Below are 24068 nucleotides of genomic sequence, written 5' to 3'. Positions count from 1 at the left end.
ATAAGCAAACATGAAAAAATCTTTAGTTTCCAAAGTAGCAAGTCATTACAGTATAGTGATGTCTAGAATGTTTGTTACAGCGAACAAAAGATGAAATCTACATGTTTATTTCCTTTGCCTATGTGTGTCTGTGCATGCACTCTGCATTTAGGTTTGTATGTGTGTTACATCCGAAATCTCCATTTTAAATTAACTCTCCAAAATAATTTTGCACTGCAAAATTAAGATACACAATACTCACCCCCAACACTCTCCCACAGATATTTTCAGAGTTCTGTGAATCCCTCAATTCTCCCTAGCAGACTAAATCATCTTTCAATTACATTCAGGATGACGGTGTGAAATACTACACAACAGGAAGGTCAGATGTAACCTAAAGAACAGGTTGCGTACCCAAGGCAGCAAATCATTTGAATTTTTGCTGTTCACTAGGTTGACAGCTTTCTCCACCATCATCAATACTGATAGGCTAAGGCACAATCTCTGCATTAAACACATTTACAGTTCAAGAAACTGAGCTCTGGAAAAGCTTGTAAATGCTGGGAATGCTCCTGTAAACATTTCTGTTTGTTTCAAAAAGACCTGTTAGAGCCACAAACACTCATTACTATATCGTAATGAGTGTTTGCAGAAATTGGCCTTAACTGTCTAGGAACAACAAAACACATTTAGTAATCATCTGTCTGGAACAGCAAGGCAGCAGGAGCTGCCACGTGACATTGGCTCTCACGGCAGGTTTTTCAAAGGACCAGCAGCTACCTAGGCCAGCATCTGTGCCAATCTCTGCTGAGCTCTTCAGCATTCAAAACAGGGAGCTAAACTGCAGCTGAATGAGTACCTGCCTAAAGCAGGGAGACTGGGTTGAGATCTCCAGGGACATGCTATGCACAGAGCCTGGGATGTCCGACTGGCAGTCATTGCAGTGCTCCTAAACATATACGATCCAAACACATGGATCATATGTAGCTAAGATTGGGAGAACCAAGATATCCATTTTCCCCTTCCCCCAGCAGTGACACTGCATTTCAGGTTGGCTCTTAAAGAGAACTACAGGCTTGGCCAAGAGCATGACAAACCAGGCTATTGCTACAGGCTCTAGGATACTCGGTTCAATTTTAAGAATAAATATGCCATTAGGGCACTCCCTTCAGACAACCAAATAGCCCTCGGATGAAGGGAAACATTTGTGGAAAGGGGAAGGAGAGAAGAGAGAAAACAAGCATTAAAAATACAGCTATAGATTAAAAGGTAACACTGGATAAAAATTCAAAGCAACAGCATTCAGGAAGCAAGGAGGAAACAGAAGGGGAAGGATGTTGCAACAATTACTGCAAGAGAGAGCGCCCCTCATGTCCCTGTAACGGTAGTTCCACCTAGCAAGGTCCTCAGACAGCTAAGTTTCAGCCACTATATAACTAGCACCATTTTGGCTGATCACAGGGGAGGGGGAAAAAAAAAAAAAAATTCCCCTTGCTTACATCCACACACAAGATGAACTCAGAACATACTCTCACACAAAGCTCTTCGCTCGCTCTGTCCAACACCTATTTCTCACCATCCCATCTGCCCCAAACTTGTCTTTAGTTCACAGTAGTGCAGACAAAGCAAAGTGTGCGCAGAACTGATGGCATCAAAACAGTTTTCCTGATGCCTGCCACATGGGTGCCCTGTGCAGCTAAGATGTGGTCTGCACGGACTTGTGAAGAAAAGAAACATGCCTGGAAACACAAAGACATGGTAAGCAAGCCTAGATTAATTAAAGTGCAAGATCACCTCAGCAGAAGCAATAAATCTCCAACAGGAAGAAATACGACTGAAAATGTTTACATTTCAATTTGTGACATTCATTTGCAGTATTTCACAATCCTGAGGGAGGAAAATGATTTATGGCTGGGGGGCAGGCTACAGTAGTATTATGTGAAGCCTTGTGAACCCACTTAGAGCAACTGATATTAAACAGGAGCACAGATGCTTTGATGATTAGATGAAGCAGCTGACCTCTAGGTCATGGTTTTAATTCCAGGTAAGATACCATCAGATAACCATTCTGCAAGCTGCAGAAAGACACAGGCCACGAAAGATGGGAATCCTGTCAGACACCCACCTCAACCTGCAGATAGGAAGACACACATACTAAGTTTAGAGTACAGGTCTGAAAGCAAACAAACCCTTATTATTTGTTCCCTCCTAAGAATCATGAAAACCGTAACCTTTGCTGGTAAATAATCAGCCTTAAAAGAACAAGGTGCCCACTTGAATTTAAAAATAAATGAAGGTGGGAGAAGTAGGAAACACATACTGGAAGAAGTCATTCCAACTTTTTTTTCAACTTTTGTTTATTTGATTCTACATTCCTGGTCTTCAAATGTTCAGAGGAGTTCCCTCAGTCAATGCATGGGCCTCACATTGTAATAACATAGGCAGACAGAGATGCATGCACACATTTGACTAAACAGGATGGTGGGGAAGCCTGCTCTGTCACCAATTTATCCTTAACACAGCTATAAAGCATGTGAGCATCCAGTAGTAAAATCTAGATTTCACTAAACAATCTACAAGTTTTGCAAATGCCTTTGACAGGGCCAGGTTTTCAACCATACTGATGCAGCATGCATTTGAGGTTGCGTGGGCATTATTAAACTGACATATTTCAACAAGTTATAAATGCTTTTGCTTTTTGCAACCAAGCTATGTTTATAAACACAAGCTTTCCTCTCTGATGTCAATTAGCCTAGCTGGCTAATTTAGTTAGGATGCCTTTTCGTGTTCTAAAAGCAATTGTTCTGTTATTAACTGTGCTTTTTGCTCAAAAAGCTTAAAATAGTTTCTTCCTTCACCCATTTTCAGTGATGTGTGTTGCTTCTTGCCCCGCAGCCCTACACACACCTCCCTGATGTTTCAGGGCCTCTAGGATGCCAAGGTTTTCCTTCTGAGTCAGTCAGGAACCACCCTTGCAAAAGACTGATGGAAATGCTTTTTAGATACAAAAAATGCTAACCGTTTTCATAAAGCTTGTTTCTTTAGTGTTCTTTGTGTTTCATTCTTCAAGAATTTCAGATTGAAAAAGAGAGATTAATGCCTGTGTGCATTTATACAAGCTGCTAACTTGTCCTCCAAAAACATTGCCACTAACAGTCACGCAAAAAAGGAGGCAATGCAAAAGGAGACAGACTGAGTTTGCTGTATGGGAAAAGGTCGCATTTTTACTACTTGCTTTACTGAAGTCTTAGAAATAGCAATGCTAACACTACTTAGGATACATCATAGCTCTTAAATGAGAAAGAGGAAAGATTAGCACTACACATCAGAGCATATGCAAAAATACTACAAATAAACCCCTGATGGCACCTGGAGGATGAAACAAAATGTCCCTGCCTCTGTGGCCACATTGCATGAAGAGACAGTGCACCGCCTCCTGACCATGAGGTGCAGCTCATAATCTGCCTGCACTGTACCCTAGTGAGCCAAGCTCTGTTTTACACATTTGGGTACAGATTAATCAAGAGATTAGCTAAAACTGAGGAAGTGGAGAGCTGCTGGGGGGCGAAAAAACCTGTCCATATCTGCCCCTAACCCCAGGTGAGCCAACAATGCCTCCTAATCCATGGGGCTGAGGGCAGCTGGGGGCTAACTGCTCAAATGCCAACACCTGAGCTGCATACCTCAGCAAAACAGCCATCAGAAACTGAAGACCAAGCAGGTTCTATTCCAAAGACTCTCCCCACAGTCATGAAAAAAATAAGATATTCAGAAGCTTCTCGATTCCTCATCACAACCTAACCAAGATATAAGACTACTTTGTGACTGGCTAGATCATTAGCATTAAACCCCAACTTTTTAACAAAAAACACGCCAGTACTGCCTTCAAAAGAGAAGCTTGCCTAAGTTAAAAATACAATCCAAGAGGAAGATAGATCAAGCGTACCTTGTGCATCTTCAACAGGTAAGAAAGACAGGGATTCAAGGATTTAGCTGTGGAAGGTAATTTTATGTAGAGGGGTGACAGAAATGCTCATAAACTGACTGCAGGAGCTCAGACTTTTTATGAAAGGAAGGCAACATAGTTCTGCAAGCTGCGAAATTTACGAATGCATTGCAAAGCTGGTAGATGCAGGTGGACTTCTTAGCTGAATATTGGGTTAAGTTTGCCACCAATAAGTAATTTTCTTCCAGTCTGCCAGAAAATGTATCCAAATTTAATGTGTTTTTGTATTTCCCATCAAACTGGCCGGAAGCAAGTAAAACATACATATAGTACCATGGCTTAAAATTTACTAATAATGAAAAGCCAGGTGAGATGCACACGTACCTACCTTATCATCTAAAATAGATTTGAACACTACAACTAGTATTCATGAACAGAAAAAACTGTTAGAGCTGAGTCTGGAAAACTCTCTGTATCCCAGGAATTGCAAAAAGTATTGTCATGAGGGGTAGTAGGAGTCATTTGTTTCACTGGCTTTACCCATGTATAGGCTATTTGCAGCTGTCAGTTTTCTATTGCTGCCAATTATTCATTTCTACTTCACATTTATCCCAAAAGGAAGTGCAAGGCTAGTTGTTGGTAAAGAAGCTGAACTCTTCATAATCACTGTTTCTCATTTTTAAAAAGCTACTGTCATAGGCAGCCACAGCATACAATGGAGATGAAAGGAGGCACCCAAGTGGCCCTTATCTGAATTTTCACAAGTTTCTTACAGTGCTGTATTTGGCAAAACCAATTTCTGTATCCCTTAACTGGACATATTTGTATTCCTCTTCTTTCTGCCTTTCTCCATCAAGCCACAGGCAAACAACTGCTCTGATGGAACACGGAAGCTGCTTGGAAAGTTAAACCTTATGTACCCATCTCAAGAGTTTCCTTTCCCTTCAGCACTGTTATTACTAATATAGATATGATATTATTATGGGCAAAATTTAATGTATTTGCATACATAAAATTATTTGAAGGGACATCTCAATGTACAGTCACAGAAGAGTTTGGATTATTACAATTAAAAAAAAAAAAAATCAATAGTTTTGACTTCAATTCTCCAATTTGTTTTTTTCCACATACGGTTTACCATCTTCCTCTAGAGTCACAGAGCGCTACAGCTCAACTGTAAGACCGACCAATACCCATGCCCGAGTGAGAACAGTGGTGTTACTCACCTGAGCAAAAATACCCAGGATAAACTCCTTGCCCAAGCAGATCCCAAGCTAGTAAGATCCCACTTACACAACGGGGGGAGGCGGGGCGGGGGGGCGAACAGTCAGACAAGACTGTGCGGCAGTCAACGAAAATTGTCGGGGAACTTGATACAACAACCCCGGTAAAACACCTTCCCCCAAATAAGCCGGGTTTCAAGTTATCACCTGGTTAACCTGAACGGATACAGCACTTCTATGCCTAACCTCACTTTCCATGTAACAACGCAGCAACTTTTAGCAGCTCAATACTGCGCTACAGTAATGCCGTAGCATCGCAACGCTCGTCAAGATGCCGCAAGCGCTCGCGCAGGCGGTTGGAAGCCGCTCCGACCCCCGCCCGGACACCGCCCGCCCCGCGGAGCAGCTGCGCTACGGCCCCATCCAAAAACGGCGGCGGGGAGCACCGGCTGCTGCTTGCCGGGGCGCCCCGCCGCCTCCCTCCCGCCGGCACCGGCCGCTCCTTCTCCGCGGGAAGTCCCTGGTAGCGGCAGGCGCCGGGGCCGGCAAGGGGGGGCCGGCAAGGGGGGGCCGCCCCCCCCCGTCCAGCTCACCTCACCCCACCGCTGCCGGCCGGTGCTCCGCGGGAGCCGTCCCCGCTCGCGCTCCGCCTCCCCGCCCGCCCCCTGCCGCCGCAGCGCGGCGAGCGCCGCAAGGTGAGCGGCGCCGGGCCGCCCCCGCCCGCCTCCGCCCCGCCGAGGGGTTCCGGACGTGCCCGAAGGGTTCCGGAAGCACCCGAAGGCCGGAGGCGGTGCTCCGCGCTCGCGTCCGCCCCGGCGGGGGCGCGCGCAGGCGGTGCCGGAGCGAGCGGGTTCGGGCGCTCTCGCTGCCGCCGCGTTGCGCTTTGCTGACATCTGGATGAAGAATGGATTTGAAGAACGACACAAAATCCAGGGAAATAGCAGAGATGAAATCCTAATGACTGTGCCGAAATAAACGTCCTGACTTCTAGACCTGTTCGGGGCTCGAAAAGGCAAATTTCACAAATCGCCCTGCGGCTCTAGCAAAAGGCAAGACGAGAGCACAATTCCAGGAAACGTTACAGCAGCCCAATAGCAAGAAACCCTGCTTCTGCCAGAACTAACAACCTTACTTTTTCCTTCAGATTGTGAATCAATGTTTCTAATTTGACACTGAGGTTGATGCAAAAAAATGTTTATTTTCTGAAGGGAAATGGATGCTGGCTGATTTTCTAGCCTAGAGCAATGCAACGCACACAGTATCTCACATAACAGCTTTGCAGCCACCTTGACGGGTGGTCACCTCACAGGGAGCACCTTTGCAGGCTGAACCCTCAGGTACTGCCAGTTTCACCCGACTCAGAGGGAGCTCTGCACTTTACCAGGACTCCTAATCAGCTTCCAACCCACTGAAGCTCATGGTACCTGCTTGAGTGCATTGCTTAGTAAAAGCATAGAGGAGCTGCTGCAGGTCTTATCACAGAAGAGGGTGCAAAGAGTTGCTCTTTCGACAAATCTGCTTGTCTTCTCTCAACCATCTCTTTTTCAGCAGTGTGACCTTTTGGCAGCACAAAGACCAGAAACAAGCGCGCTTTGCACTGCCAGTATTGTCCCTCTTTACTACACTATTAATGGGCTATGAAAGAAAAGTTGTAGATCAGAAAGGTGTTTACCTAGCTAAGAAATAAACCAAGAGGGGAGGGGAGAACGTCCTGTCCTCCCTGAGATGAGAGGTGTACTTGGTGGGAGGGAAATAAAAGGCCCCTTGGCATTGCTCTTTCATGTCATTATAGGGTTGGGCAACAGGGGCTGCTGTGGAGTGCAAGGGCTGCTGGATGCCTAGATCCTCCTCTGCCTCAAGGACTACCTACATTAAAGATTCAGGCATGCCAACCTTACCTAAACAAACTCTTTCCAATTAGCTAGTAAATTTTCATACACACAAGCAAGATGCAATGAAGTTACTTTATCAAAGGCATGCTTTCCTATCATCACACAAGTACGTGTGCAAGACTTGTAAGGTCTTGTCTTGTATTTCTGCTCAAACTCCAGAAGCAAATGAGGAGGATCTTATCTTCAAATATGTTGTGCGTTCCTAAGGAGTTCATTAGTGTAGGAAGCAAAACAGTAGCAACAGAAACACTGGGAGAGCTGACTGACTGAGAAGCCTCTTGCCCATAAATATTCTCTTGCCATCTTCCTTTTTTTTCTTAACAAGCAAAGAAACATTTTCACCACATGACTCATATCAGACTACGAGAATTCCCTCAACACACACATAAGCAGCCTGAGAGATGTTCATAAAAGCTGTGCCAGATCCTGCAGATAGATCTTCGGATGTATACACTTCCTGCACACAGGAGAGAAACCTCACCAGAAAAACCACTTCCACGATACTCTGCTTCACACAGCTTCCTGTAGGCCCTCTTGATTTACGGAACAGGTCAAGCCAATAACTAAACAGTATGTGAAATTTATGTCATCACAGAGCCTGCAGTAAACCTACCTCAGGCTGGAAAACACTAGATGAAGGCATTAACCAGTGCCTAGGCACTTGGCTCCTACAGTCAAGTAATTATGAGCAAATAGCAACTTTCAGGAAATACAACAGCAAAACACCACCGTGAGGTCTTACAGTTAGGAAGACAACACCTAACACAACCTTTGTTTCAGTAGAGAAATATTTCTTTAGCAGAAATTATTTCCTAGCAACAGCAACTATTTTAGTGGCAGCTATTAGTTCTGAATGTATGGAAGAGCAGGAAAATAAGTAATTCATTTAGTAACATCTGTGTATCCTAGGATGTTCCAAGTCTAAATTCAGACTCATTGGAGTTAAAAATGTGAATTTAGTGCTAGTCAGTGTCTCAAAGCTGCTTTTTCCAACTTTAATTAAATATTGATCGTATAAGACTCTCTCCTTTCTTCATTTTAAGTTCAAATTGGAAGTGTCAGCAGATTGTCTGCTAACAGGACTGTTAGACAGGTGCATAATTTTGGGAACACATTTTAATTGTCCTAACTCTCAGGCTTGAGGTAAGAAGGAGAAAAGGACAGATACCCTCCGCATCATAACACTTTGAAATGCCTTCTATTTCTAAGAGTTTTACAGAAATATGGTGACTGGCGTGTGCAATATCTGCATGCTGGTTTGCTGCGCCTAATACATTGCAACTGCTGCATCAGCTCATGCTGATCCTCTGCCTGATCGTGTTTCAGTTGCTTGCTGGGGGCAGCTGATTCAGAGGAAACTTCAAGAAATCCTCAAAAAGCTATTTTTAGAATCAATAACTGTCCGAGTGGTAGTGCTACTTCCTAACCATGCACTAGCCCTTGGTCTCTGCTTTGATCCACTTCTGCTCTGCAGGGTGTTGAACTTGGCCGACCGTGCTCACACCAGCCAGACAACTCTACAGGGAAAGATGCTTCCAAGTTGGCAACCCAAGTTAAAGGGGCAGTTTTGTGGTGGAGATGTGTTCTTGCTGCCAGAAGTCACACCTCTGGAAATCTTTTTTGTCTACCCTTCCCCTAACAGAGAAATATCACGCACACAACACAGAATTTGTACTTGGCCAGGCTACTCACTACACAGTAGAGACCTAGGATTACAGCATGAAACTATCACTACAGAGCACTCGAACAAGAGGGATTACATGGCTATCCTATTCCTCCAAGAGACTTATGTTTAAAGCTGAATCAGCAGCAATCTCTCTCCTGGAACCTTACCCTCTCCACTTGAAATTAATTTGACACACTGCAGGCTGTTAAATAATAATAATAATAATTAAAAAAAAATTCCATAAAAATGGCCTTACCCGCAATTTGCATGGTGAGGTGACTTCTTGCAGAGAAAACGATTCACAGCATCCAGCTTGCAGAGCAAAGTCGTAAGAACCTGGAGTTAAAGCTGCAGTAGCATTTTTCTCTCCTAAAAAGGAAATAAAAGAAATCCAGGACTGCCAGAAGAACAGCAAAGAGTCACCAGGTTCCTTGTCCCTTATCCTCTGTATTGTATGCACAGAGATCCAGGTCAAAGATACTGTCTATGTTTTCTGTGAATGACAACTAAGGGACAGCACTGCAAAGCTAAGCCTATAAGCATTTCCCAAGTGGCCTGTAAAAGGAATATTCAAGAGGATGGGTACAGCTGAACTTGTGGATGTTATGTTTACAACTTCTGAAATCTTCCAGAAGTTGATGCTGAACTGTTCTGGGGACAGGTCACAATTTTACCATATTTCTGAGAAACACAACCCAAAATTTAAGTAGGCAAATACACCAAAACCCCAGCATTTATGATTGTTTTTGACGCCTTAATTTTCAAGTGAGCTGCATGATTCTGATAGGCAGGTGGATGATGGCATGACTTTTAAGGGGGGTACTGATAAAACAGTGCTTCACACAGCACAATAAGGTAATTAAGCCTTTTCAAGCCCTTGTATTCCCCAGTCACCTGATCCTTTCCACTTCTCATGACATCAAATTTCTTCCTTTTCCGTATTCTCTACAAGAATGGAAACCAAGAAACCCAAGTTCCTTCATACTGCTAGCGTTCAACCCTGCAGGCAGCAGCAGCTGCTGACCTATGCTTTGGTGTCATACCCACTATGCTGCCCACAGCAATTAATCCTGTGATAATACAAGCCAAGGTAATGGACAGCTGTGGATGGTCTTTCCTGAAGTTTCATACCGGATTGTCCATGATCAAATACAGAGTGCCTGACTTGGAACTTGCACGTGCTGCCCTGGCTGCACAGCTATCTTCTGGGTTCCTGTTGATCCACACTGATGGAAGGGAGAGGAGACTTAAGTGCCTGCCCTTTTTTCCCCCCTTTCAGATAAGCACACAATTTCCTTGGAGTCCCTATTCTCTGATGCACAAATAGGCTCTCCAGAGAAGGAATGCTTTAAAAAATTAGAGAAAAGACCTAATGAGAGACATACTGCCATGCATACCTTCTAGCTCTGCCTGAAGGAACTGGTGCTATGTCCCCACGTTCCCAGGAGCCAGGAGCCCAGATGTCATAAAGGCATTGCTGGGGCAGCACCGAGCTGTGTGGGGCCGCCCTGTGGGGCCAGCGACCCACAGACAGGTTGGCAAGGCTGGCCCGATCCACAAACCCAGCTGAAGTTGGGGGAACTCAGCACTTCTGAACATCAGGACAAAGGCATGTCACTAAGGCAGTAATACAGCACAGACCTGCGTGACAGAACCTCCCAACACCCTGCCCAGAAGCTGATAAAAAGCCATTTAAGGAAACCTTAAGTACCAGGACCAGATATGCAGCTTCTTTTTCCAAAGGCTGCAGTCTCAACAGGGTTAAATGAAAAAAGAAAGGCTGCAAGAAATTAAATGATGTAACTTGCACATTTTGTGTGGGCCTGCGAACTGATGGAAATGCAAGGAGGCTGTGTTTACCAATCTAGACAGGCTAACTACTGGACTGGGTCCTTTGCAACAAGAATTTCATACATAAATTCTTTGTTAATGGGATAAGAAGAACAAAACAACACTGGAATTCTGTAGCCAGTGAAACACCACAACAACCCAACTTTGAGCAGGTCTATATGATTTACAGATTCTTTACGTTTCCTTCAAGTACTTGAAAGACTTAATATGAGAAAAGGCTTCTGCACACCTTCCTGAGTAACCCCATCAGATTGTGAACGCAGTATTAAGTCATCTCAGTCAAATATACACAATTAATCTAAAAAAATTTAAAATTAACACATCACTGATAAGGTATCAATTCAAAGAATTCCTAATTTGCTGAACAAATCAAGGAGATAATTTGCACACATCTACATTGAAAAATACTTATCAGATAATTTTTTTGAGAGCCAATTCACACAGCTCAATTGCTTTAATTACCTGCCAGCTGCCTAGTCTCTTTTTTTTTTTTTTTTTTTTTTTTAAACATCGATTGCTACACTGCAACTCTATGTCAGAAAATTTTCTGTGGAAAGAGGGAATCCTGTATCAAATTCCTATTTAGGATAGCTTTCAGTCACAACAGCGACAGCACTTAAAGTCTGATTTCCTACAACACAGCTTTGCTGGAAGAGGTCTCGGCGTGTTAGGTGATTAACTGGTCTCTAGAGGGAGCATTATCCTAATGCTCTGGAACCCAACAAGAGTGGAGTGCTTTTATGTCATAAAAATGATACCATTTAAACAAATTAACAAGAATATTCTATGTCTTTCTCTCCATGACCTGTACACACAATAAAATGAGCTGTCAGGCTTCCAGCCTTTTCCATGGGAGGTTAGTGTAAGATGCCTGGCTCATGCAATGCGCTCAGCTGCCTCATTTTCAATCTTCCCGCACACAACTTGACATGCCTTTGCATTTTTCTGAAAGAGCCACAGTCATTAGATTCTTTAACCAAAACATACTGCCTGAATGATTTCATTTCGGTGCACAGTTTAACCTGTAGTTGATTATGGAGCAGTTCATCTTCAGTATACCACTTCCTACAAGAGACTTCAGATCCACCAAACAGCACTGAATTCAGAAGCAAAACTGCACGATCATTTCCAGCTTGAAAGCCCAAGGGACCTTTTTGCTGCCTGTACTGATCAGAGACATGATACCTATTGCCCAGCCTCTTTCCACCTAACCCAGTTTCCCAGCTTGAACTTCTACAGTCACTGGAAATAAAATCAGAGGTTTGATTTCACTTCACATATTTTTAGTTTTGTTATAAAATTTTCTACTTCCTCAGCTTTAAATGTGCAATTCTGTTTTAAAGGACATAAGTTCCTCTGCCCCATTTTCCCATGCTTAATGCTGGAGTTACAAGGAGAATTAAGAGGTACTTCCTTTTGCCCTTGCAGTATTTAAAAAAATTTAAAAAATCCACATTTATTTCTTCACAAATGTTCTCGCAAAGAAGCTTGCCATTTCCCAGTTTTCACCAGTCATTGCACACTTACGCTGCACAGTCTCTCCCCTTCACACAGTCCTAAGGAATCACTGAAGAGAAACAACACGCAGTTTATGCCCCCGTAAGACGTCCACACTGTACCATGTCAGTTCTAGCTACCAAACTGGAGTGTGCGATTCTTTTTTTTTTCCAGGGCAAATCTTGCTCTTACGCAAAAAACCAGCAGGGGGAAGTAATGCTTCTGTCTGTAGTGCTGCTTTTCCTCCACTAGCGACATAAATACTATGAACTGTTTGCTTTTATGAACAGTTTGCCTCTTGTTTAATAATCATCACAGAAAACCCACCAGGTGTCAAGAAGCAGGTTTAATGTGCCAAAATAAACGCTGTGTCTGTGATCTGCAGATTTCTCTTCACCTTTTAACTGAGCCACTGTTTACTCTTAGTACCTGCACTCAGCTTACTATTCCACTTAACACTGAATATATTCAAAGTAAAAGGCTCATTTCTCCTAGCAGTGTGGGTTAGCAAAGATTTCGTGCAATGACTTCAAGTTACATACCCCTAAGGCATCTCCAGTTCTGATCTGCATGCACTGTATTTCACGCACTGGTCTGTAGCACGACTACTTTTTGCCCACAACCTCTTCTGTGGTCCAAAAGATTCCAGCTACTCCCAAGGCACTATATTGTCTAAATAATGAATCCTTTACAATCATTAAACCATCAGTATTTTCTGATTCTTTCAAATAAAACTTAAACAAAGACTTTAATTCAGCATAGCTATAGTTTCCAAGTGAAAAGGGACAGCAGGCATCTGGGGAAAAAAAACCACATGCGACAAGTGAAAAACAGATGCATTTTATTATTTGGAAACTGAAAAAAAAAAAATCTGAACTATTTTTTCCATTTACAAATATTTCTCAAAGTGTTTTATAGAGGCCAATGCCAGGAAAAGACAGGGCAGCAAATGGATTTCAACTTAAGGAGCCTAAGAAAACTCTCTCCTGGTGTCTTTCATGCAATTTTCCATTTTGTTCTGTTCTCCCTGCTGTAACCTAAGCATTCTAGATCAAAAGAGCCTGATGCAGGCCCACTGGATTTAGGAGAAAAGATTTTAATCGACTCTTTTAGCTTTTCATCAAGCCTAAAAGTCAGTTTTCCTTTTATGTATGCAGAAAATATATGAGCAAAATTGAAGTTGGGATTAGAAAGTTTGTTCATTCTTCTGTTGATGGTGTGTTCAGAATCAGGTAATAAAAAAAAAAAGAGCTAAGATAGCAGGCAGAATGAGTCTTCAAAGCTAATAGGAACTCATTTTGTAGGTGGGCACTGAGGAAAAGGCGGCAGTTTACTTCAGTTTTTGCCACATCTACAGAAGTGAATTTCATTAGGTGCAGACTATGGAGTACAATTTACACAAGAAAGAGGGCATTCAGAGCAGCACAGCATTGTTCTTTATAATGCTCTATTATATCAATCACTAGTTATTAAGAGACTGTGACTCAAAAGTGTTGAGTAGCATCCAAACACATGCTAAAAGAGAGTTCAAGTAGCCTAAGACATACATAAAAATACTCCACCAAAAACAGAACAGGAAAAAAGGCAGGGAGATGATTTTCCCTCGCCCAGGCAGAAAGACAGCAATACTACTAAGACAAGAACACCAACGATGGCAGCTTCTAGCTTACAATTCCTTGTGATGCTTCACGCTCTTTGAGTATCAGAATCATGGAAGGGGAAGTTTTGGCTTGCTAATCCCAGGAAGCTAGCTAGCTAAGAGTGCTAACAGGCTCCAACACATGTAAGATATAACGGCAAATCATATGTAACAGCAAACACTAAAAAAACCCCCACCAAACACCCAAGCCCACGAAGAATAAAGGTAGATTAAACATATATAAAAAGTAGAATTAAGAAAAAAAACCCCCACTATTCAATTCTGTATCATCTGAATCAACTGCATGATTTCTCAACCTACAAGTTCTTATTATAGAGCCTTAATTGTAGTTGTCTTAACTTTCTGTTACTTCACTGATGTGACTAGACTCCAGTGACTGTAACATGAGCACAGACACCAGGCTCACATGATGAAACCTACCTTATTTCTCAATTATCAGGAATCCTGAGTCCTGTCCTCAAAAAGGATGGAGGTGTCCCACGTTAGTGAAAGTGAGTGGGAGACAGGAGTTGACCTTGAGAACACACACTGAGGATCCCAACGCCTCTGTTCCCTGTATTAGCAAAAGGGGTAACGGGAGGGGGCCTGGGACTGGAAGAATTCCATAAACCTCTGGAGCCAGTCCCTCACCATCACTGCTAAGCCAGCAGCGTTGTTCAAAGAATATTTAAATCAACAGTAGCACTCAGGGAGACATAACAGTACCCAAGATGTTTATGAAGACAAATCAACCTTCTCCGAGCCCTGCAGCATGCATATGAGCAGGGGCTCTTGTGCACATAAATAATTTAGTTTCCCCAAATCTTTTCCAGGAGCCTTCAAGCTCCTGGAAAAGGAGCCAGAAAGATAACAGAGAATATATGTAGGAAAATTCTTCTGTTCTCAGAGTTTAACAACACAATGAAAGAGGCTTAAGTACTGTTAGTGATTCTAAGATCGGAGTTACAGCTCTATGTCTCAGGCTCTGCTTTATGCTAATTTGGATATGAATTGATTTGGTTTGGACTCATTTTTACGGTTTTATGGGTCTTACTAAGCGCCTTTCTCCCAAGACAATACATATGGAGAAGATGAGCCACAAAGCTGCATCATCTGGAATGGCTGCAAATTCAGAAGATACTGAAAAATTTCTTCACAGAACGTGAAGACTCCCCAGATTTCATGTTTTTATTTCTGTAAGATCTATTCTTTCTGTTCTACTGGAAATGTCACAGGCATGACCCCATGGAACGAGCTTTGCAAGAACCAGGAAAGCATCCATCGACTGCTCGTCAAGACATCCCCAAGAGACATGCTGTCACGTTGCAGAGAGCCGTAACCATTGAGAAAGGCCTGATACCACCAAATGAAGGTATTATTTGCTTTCTGAAGCAGCACAGGACCTTTCTGATTAGGAGCTTATGCTTTCAAAGATGTGCCTTCAAATCTGGTTGACTCAAAGAGACTTTACTATATTGGTCCCTCAGACCTGTGACAATGACACTGACCGCAGCCTTGAAATAGTCACTTGGCATGCATAAAATGTGGATACTAACAATTAGCTCCAGTGGTGTCTTCAGAAACAGGACTGATTACTTAATGTTGAAGTAAAACATGTTGTAAATTGAAACGTAGCAAAACAGAGCTCCTGCAGGGCTTTCCATCAGAAAATCTCAGGGTGCTAGCAAGAAAATGAATTCTGGCATCACTATTTTACAAAAGGGAAACCAAAGTACAGCATGGCTATATGACTCATTGTAAGTTGGAATCTGAGGCGGGTCTATTCAAATTCTGTCAGAAGCCCCACGCAGAATGCAGAGATATAGTATAGAAATAAAAATGGATATGGACATGACACGATAAAGTGCAGAAGTATTTGCACTTGCCTTGTTTTTTAAGTGCTTGATACCAGTTATGCAAACTCATGCTTACTCTGCAGATAAAAAACATGCAGGCATATCTCAGCTTCTCACCTAGTAAAAGTTCTGGGCGGCCTGAAGCCTGAGCTAGCCCCTGGCAGGTATGGAGATAACTTCTGAATGCTCTTTCAGTGGAACTGAGGAGTGGGGAATTCAACTCGTCAATTTTACCTCCCACAGGAAATCCCCTCTAAGTGTTAAATCACTAGTTGCCTCTTAAGGGCAGTGCTAAAAAGCATGAAAACTGAATTGAAGCTGGGCAATATTCTAGCTCAAACTCCTACTGTAATCATTTAAATCAAGAGGAAAAAGCAAACCCACTTCTCCAAATCATGCACTAAAGCACTGACTCTTCATTCTATGGCTTAACTTTTAGAAAATACTTTTTCTTTTTTTTTTAATAAACTTTAATTTTTACTTCTGATGGCAGCAGTTTCTTGGAGGAATATCATATTCCCCAACAATCCTATCAGAATTAATGACAGCATTGAGTCAGACTCCAGAATATAAATGCTAATGAAGCTGTATTTCTTCCTGTAGAGTTTAATTCAGAGATGGGCCTATTACTGATAGAATTGACCTAAACCAGTTGCTTGACTAAGCCCTTCCAGCTTGTTGACTAAAAAAATTGTGTATTCTTGTACTTGAGTCTCTTTATGTGTTTTTGTGAACATAAAGAGAAAGTTTCTTTGCAACGTTAAGCTGTAAATTGGAATCTGATGGTACTTGAACAGGTATGGCAAAAGCTCGTCATTAAACTCAGACTGAAAAATATGCCAGTAGAAGAGTTCCTCTTAATATGCACAACAATTATTTACACAGAAGATGGTGAAGGAAAAGGTAGGAGGAAAAATTCTTGTGTTTCCTCTATCTTTTTTTCCTTTTGAGACCTCCTGTTCTGGTGAAATAGATAAACACTCACCAAAATCACATTTGCAGTAGATAGTGCTTTCCTTAATCATACCATGAACAAAACGAATTATTGGAAATTACCTCCTCCTTTTCCTGGGAGAACCCTAACATTACAGTTTATATTCAGCATACTGTATATAAGTGCTGAAAAGGTTTCAGTATATTTACTTTTTCCTCTCTTTTTCCCTTATAGCCATAGAGGCTGAAAGGACTTCTGAATTAAAAAGATTAGCTAAAATTGAATTCCTCTGTCTTTACCAGCACTGTTGGGCCCCAGGCCTTGGGAACAAAAATCCAGGTTGATGCAAACACAGACCCACTGTCAGTGAAGGCAGAGTTGGTATGTGAACTATTACAGGAGCTTGACTCCTATAAATCAAGGGACCCTGACAATATCCACCCGAGGGTGTTAAGAGAGCTGGCTGACGTCATTGTGAGGCCACACTCCATAATCTTTGAGAAGTCATGGAGATCAGGGGACATCCCAGAAGACTGGAAGGTGGCTAATGTCACCCCCATCTACAAGAAGGGCTTAAAGGAGCATCCAGGAAATTACAGGCCCATCAGTCTTACTTCAGTCCCTGGGAAAGTTATGGAACAAATCCTCTTGGGGGGGTGTCACAAGTCAAATGAAGCACGTGATTGGGAAAAGCCAGCACAGATTCACCAAGGGCAAATCGTGCTTGACAAACCTGATTGCCTTCTACGACAAAGTAGCCTGCTCGGTTGATGTGGGGCGAGCGGTGGACATTGTCTACCTGGATTTCTCCAAGGCTTTCGATACGGTTTCCCACAGCCTCCTCCTAGAGAAACTGATGCGTTACGGTCTAGACAAGTGGTCTGCGCAGTGGGTGGGGAACTGGCTGACGGGCCGCAGCCAGAGGGTGGTGGTAAATAGCTCCTTTTCAAATGGGCAACTTGTCACAAGTGGGGTTCCCAGGGATTGATATTGGGCCCAACGCTGTTTAGTATCTTCATAAGTGATCTGGATGATGGGATCAAGTATACCCTGATGAAGTTTGCTGACGATACCAAACTGAGTGGGGAAGCGGACGCTTCGGAAGGGAGAGCCACCCTGCAGGAAGACCTGGATGGGCTGGAAGAGTGGGCTAACAAGAACCTTATGAAGTTCAGCAAAGACAAACGTAAGGTCTTGCACCTGGGAAAACATAATCCAGGAGTGCAGCACAGGCCGGGATCTACCCGGCTGGGGAGCTGCTCTGTGGAAAGGGACCTGGGGGTCCTGGTGGACAACAAGCTCAACATGAGTGAACAGTGTGCCGCTGCAGCAAAGAAAGCCAACAGGATGCTGGGTTGCGTCCACAAGGGCATCACCAGCAGAGATAAAGAAGTCGTCATCCCACTCTACTCAGTGCTTGTCAGGCCACACCTGGAATACTGTGTTCAGTTTTGGTCCTCGCTATACAAAAAAGATGTGGAGAGGCTAGAGAGGGTCCAGAGAAGGGCCACAAAGATGATCAAAGGACTGGGAAGCCTGCCATATGAGGAAAGGCTGAGAGAACTCGGTTTGTTCAGCCTTGAGAAAAGAAGGCTTAGAGGAGACCTTATCACCATGTTCCAGTATTTAAAGGGTGGCTACAAAGAAGATGGAGACTCCCTTTTTACAAGGAGTCACTTGGAAAAGATGAGGGGTAATGGGTACAAGTTCCTCCTGGGGAGAGTCCGATTGGACACGAGAGGAGAATTTTTCACAATGAGAACAATCAGCCATTGGAATAATCTCCCCAGGGAAGTGGTGGATTCCCCAACATTGGACACTTTTAAGATTCGGCTGGACAGGGTGCTGTGCCATCTTGTCTAGATCGTGCTTTTGCCAAGAAAGGTTGGACCAGATGATCCTTGAGGTCCCTTCCAACCTGGTATTCTACGATTCTATGATTCTATGAATAAGCTTACATGGCAAACTGCATCCAATCTGCAAGGCACAACAATTGGTGCAAGACGACCCCTCTCACCCTCCAAGCACAAGCTGAACCCAAACCCTTGAAGTCCTGACTCCAGCTTTATCACACTTTACTCAGACCTCTTAACCAGGCCAGGCCCCCAGTTCCCATTTACACCTGCCTAACTCAGACCTTCCTACTTCTGCTCTGAACAGGCACGAGTACCAAAAACCCCAACTGCCTGAAGCCTTCTCACACAACACCCACTCATCACAAAAGCTGCTTTAAAGACTAAGGCAAGGAGGAAACTTTTGAAATAAACATTACCCTTTGACCAGATCCTTCATAAGGGCTTTTTGTTACAATTATGATTACTTGGCACATTTCCCTCTTGGATCCCTCTCCTGGAGGAGGCGATTCATACACAGCAAGTGAGGCAACTTTTTGTTCCATAGGAAGGGGGAGATTCTACTACTTTTAAAATGCCATTTATAAAATTCACTTCTTTTCATTCTTGCCTTTCAGCTGTGCTTTCACACCACAGCTCCTTTGGGCCTGAAGGCGAATTTTTACAAAAAGAAACTGACTGGAATGTAATATAATCCATCTCTCCGCACGCGTAAGATGATAAATTTCTCGGGTCAGGTGCTGATTTGTATTTTTGCCTAGTACCAAGAACACTGGCAAATCTCCACAAATTAAGTGAATGAGACAACTGGACAACATGACACAGCAAGACTGCACAATAAATCGTGCCAGGGGAGCCAGGAGATCTTGAATGATAAGGTACCTACGTGCTTCCCTTGGTTGTACTTGTTTTCTGCCCAGTTCCATAACCTTGGAGTGCAGAAGAAGGTTATTGTATGTCTAGGAGCCTCTGATACCATACCTGAATCCAGAAAAAACAACAGGAAACTGTTCTGAAAATTGCATTATCCCTATATGCTGTAAACCATCACTGGTCACACAAGAGACATGTAAATAATGTCTCTTTCACAAGAGAACCTTAATAACAAGAAGAGAAAGAGGGTGATCTGGGGGCTAAAAAGGTAAATATTCTTAAGGTAAACAAGGCAAACATTCCTACTAGTACATCCATGTGGCTAGACACACAAATCCCACTCAGGTAAATGTTTGTTGAATCCTGCCCTAAGATAATGGTAATTTCTAAAGCAACCATCACCATGCCAGTGCTACACATCACTAGACAAGCAATTTATATCCAAAGTCCACGGACCAGAAGGCCCAGGGCAAGCAGCCTGGGCTGCTGGGAGCACAAAACAGTCACGGTAAGGACTTACCACAGCACACGAGAATTGCTGAATGCTTACAATGATCCAGGGATTCAAAACAAAAAAAAAAATTGGGCTCTGCTGGGAAGAAAAAGCAGCTGTACATGAAAAAGCAGGTTACAGAAAGGGGATCAATGCAGAATAATTATCATACAAATAGACAACCTTGCTTGTTTAACTGTATGCTTGGCTCACATAGCTCCTGCATAAATCTAACCTTGCTTGCTAATACTTTATGATTCACTGAGAAGTTAAGCAAAGCAGGTAGCTGTGCTTCGGGAATTGTTTCCATTAGGGCACTAGGTAACACGATTGAATTGTGCTGATGGGAAGACTGGCAGAGCTCTAGGAACACTACCATTGAGGAGATGCCTCCTGATAACCACTCACTCCCCTATTATCTGTAGCATCAGCATGATAACCTTTTCCACAGTAGAACTGGTAATGATGCCTTTGTGTCATTGTACCAACAGCCAGCTTTAGGAGCTACCAGGCAGTATTACAGCTGCTTCAGAGCATTCAGCACTTAAAGACACTGAGATAAATGGACTTGACCTTACTTTACCATTTCATTTATTGTAAATGAAGATTTTTCTCATGGATACATCAAGGAGACTCCGACCAGTTATTTTAATTATCAAGTCAGAGGTCACTGGTCTTTGAGACATTATTATTCATTGTTAGAGAACTAATTGCTAAAAAAAGCCTTGTTGCATACTAAGACTGCACTGAACAACGCTGGAACCTAAAGACAGATTTGACCTCAAGAAACCTGCAACTTATATATTAAGAAGCAACAGAATGACAGCAGATGGACAGACAGCACAGGAAACCAAACAGACTATATGTGCCAGGCTGACAGTCCCTATTTTGAACATACCAGTAGCCTGTGTGGCATCAGAGGAAGGGAGACAAACAAGGTGACAGGCAATCAGCTGCCTGTGCTCTTTGGGGCCAGCTCCAATAGGCTCAAAAGGTCTGGCTTCAGATGGTCCTGTGGTGGCCATACCCTAGAAGCAGTCATCCTTCTCTATCTCAGAAAAGGCCACACACAGGAGATACAAGGAGATGCAGGAAGATACAGTCGCTACAGTTCTGCTACACTCCCAACCAAGGCCAGGGTATTTTTAAACCCACAACTATTTAACATGAGAAATTTATTTGCTTGACAAGTATCACAGTAGCTGTGCAGAAAGTGATCCCATTCTACAGTGCATAGCCAAGTACTCTTTTGCTTTATCCTCTAACCCTGTCCAGCTTCCAAAAGACTCCTGCAGGCTTACTCAGCACATCAAAGTTGGCTTACCCACCTCAAGGAGACAGAGAATTGTTATAGGCAAAATGCTCACCACAGTTGGCTCCAATTTCAGTGGGCTTGGCTCAACACTTAGAGGTGGAACCAAAATCAGGCTCCTTTACTGAAGCTTTGAATTCCACCTCTGACAAGACTTCAAGGCAAGAACAATAACTTGAAGTGTTGACTGCTCTTCATGAATGATCTGCTCCTTGCAATGACAACTACAGTATACACAGCTGAAGGCAGAGCTGCAGCTATGATCACAGACAGATGCACTACTGGGGAAATGGGAAAGCAGAACTCCAGAACTCCTTTGTATACTTTCTGAACTCTTTTGCATACCTTCTTTGACCAGATCTATATAATAAGGCATGTTATTAACCATACATTCAGACCCAATTTTGCTGTTTGCAAAATAACCTTCCACTTTTGGAAAAAGCAGTGGCTGGAGCAAAGGCTTATCTGAGCACTCGGTGGGATTTACCCATTATCGAATGCACAGACAATGTTCTAGGAGTTGGAATAGAGAGTTGTAGCAAAAGGAGGTAAGAAAAGAAATAGAATAGGATGAAGAGGAATGGGAATGTCTTCTGGGCACATGACTAACACCTGTATTTGGGATTGCAGTATTAGTCAGAGACATGGAATACATTTAGAAGCACACACTGAGAGTCTGCCAGTTCTCTGTGTGATGCCAGGATGAAAGATGGTCACGTCAAGACACACCTGCACAACACGCAGGGATATTCTGCTGCTGTGAGAAGTGATCCCAGCAAGCCACACTTCCGACAGACTGAGTAATCCACGTGGGGTTTGCACAGACACTGTACCTGTTACCATGAGGGGCAAGGGACTTCACTTTTCAGTGCTAGCACTCCAGCAGATTTTCTTTAACCAGTTCTCAGTTTGCCACATGGTAGAGAGAGATGATATCCAAAGCATATTCGCTGTCTACAGTACTACTGCATAGACAATTCAAGTATGGAAATCTTGTGTGATTCTTTTATGCATGGTTCATCAGGTGTACAAGCAATTAATATACATGTGACGTGAAAAGTGAAGTGAAACTACTGGACTTTGTCAAGTGCTTCAAAAGAACAACAGATTTCAAGGGGAACAGGCAGCATTGCTGTCTGAGGAAGATGAAAAGAGCAGTGAAACTCAGACTGACAGTCACCCTAAAGCAACCCTAGCATAGATGGACTCTATACACATTTTGCCAAGGCGCAAAATTGGCTCTGAAAGGCAGTTTATTTGAACAAAATACATCAAAAAATGGAAAATCAGTAATAAGAGAGTGGTCTGAGGTAACACTTATTCAATGACCTTAATGCTAAAAGGAGAAAATACTTTGAGATGATTTTCATGCTTAGCCTTCAATGGGCTGCCAGTGATGGCCTACACAAATTAGCTACAATTTCTGTCCCAACCTTCCCCAGGGATTTAACAATCCCTGTAATTCTGACAATACCAAAAACATTATTGATGTTGGAGACGTGAGAGGTAACACAACAGATGTCTACAGCAACTTCTTTAGGAAGGAAAGGCTGAAAAATTGGCATGCTACCATATTTTCCACAGCAAAGCATTGACCTGAACTTTTATGAAGAACAATAAAAACGGTTTATAGTCTGTGGAGAACTCAGCAATAGAAAAATGTGGTGCTGAACACATACTTCCCCCCCCAAAGAAATAAAAAGCATATATAAAAATATATATGATTCAAAGGAATTATGAGTACATGTGAAGAGACAGCTGTAGGACAAGAGATGTTTTTTTTTATGGGATATCCCAGTGTATGTGTTCTTGAGGACAGTGTGGAAATGGCCAATCTGGCTTTAAAGAGAGCCGAGAAGCCAATAGTCCATACAAAGCTCCTTGTTACTGACTACCAGGCTGCTTCTGTGACCAAGTTAACTTGTTTAGAGATAACACTTTGTTTGGGAATCTGGCTATTACACTGAAGTAGCAGTCAGAGCCCCACCAGAGAAAAAAATTTATTATGGAGGTCATCACAGTACAAGGAAGACGAAATCCATTTCCTGGGAACTACTTGAGGAAATTAGCAATTAAATCTGCTCCCAGCCCAACAATTTATCCTTCAGATCACATTCTCTTAGCCAGCAAGACCTTTCCAGCACTTCAGTAAAACAAAACCAACCACCCCTTCCCTAACATCTCATTAAGAAACAAAGCTCCCCACAGAGCCCACTTGGCTGGCTGACACAGATTCACAGATGACAAGACAGAGACATAAATTCAGGTCTGAATGCCAGCCGCAGAAGGTGTTCTGCCTTTTTTTTTTTTTTTTTTTTTTTTTAAAAAACAAAGCAGCACTATTCCTTACCCCCACCCCAGACTTCAAGGTGAGTCACTGCCTCACCATGGAAAATAGCAATGCCATCACAGTGTGCAGCTGTTTTTCTCCTTACAAAGAGAGCTGGCTGAAGGTAGCAAGCACTGTTCTGCTCCTGAAAGGGGAAATTCACTTTCCCCCAAATGAAATAATCTGTTTCCAAGACTCAGCCCCACCACCTTCCTCTCACAAGCCCAACCAGGATTTCTAAGCCACCTGCCTGCCACGCTGCAGTTGATGACCAGGTGCCAGGCCCTCTTTGAGCTCTGCACCACTTCTGCTCTGGGATTCTTAAAGAGGACCCGAACATGCTTCTAGGAGATCATCCACCAATCAAAAGGTGCATTTCTACAGACCCTTGTATCTGATAGCACCTTTGACTTACCTTCAGACAAATGCAGACCTCTTCATTGTTGCTGGGTTTATTTGCTTTCTTTTGCCTTGTATCAAGTTTGATTTTGAAACATTACAGGAGGGAATGCATTGATTTGATATTTCAACTTCTAGACAAAAAGTCTAAATTCAGCAATGGACATGTATTGTATACAGCTGTGTATAAAGCATTTCTCTGTTTCACTGCTATGCTTTTTTTTTCTTTAGTGCATTTCTTCTTCCCTTCAATCAACACGTACATACACTTTTCACACTTTATGTGAAAATAACTGCTGGATTACATCGGACACACTTGCATCACA

General features: G+C 42.9%; 1 protein-coding gene across 1 annotated transcript in view; it reads right to left on the bottom strand.

The window, feature by feature from the left end:
* Positions 1-5176, bottom strand: part of AFF1 (ALF transcription elongation factor 1) — a 120430-nt gene extending 115254 nt beyond the window's left edge. The window contains exon 1 of the mRNA XM_050895324.1: positions 5152-5176. The gene's annotated coding sequence lies outside the window, so the exon portion shown is untranslated. The remainder of the gene's footprint in view (positions 1-5151) is intronic.
* Positions 5177-24068: the final 18892 nt, after the last annotated feature.

The sequence above is a fragment of the Gymnogyps californianus genome, chromosome 4 (assembly GCF_018139145.2).
Source record: "Gymnogyps californianus isolate 813 chromosome 4, ASM1813914v2, whole genome shotgun sequence".
NCBI lineage: Eukaryota > Metazoa > Chordata > Aves > Accipitriformes > Cathartidae > Gymnogyps > Gymnogyps californianus.
Note: the sequence above shows the minus strand (reverse complement) of the source record. Positions and strands in the feature narration are given on the sequence as shown.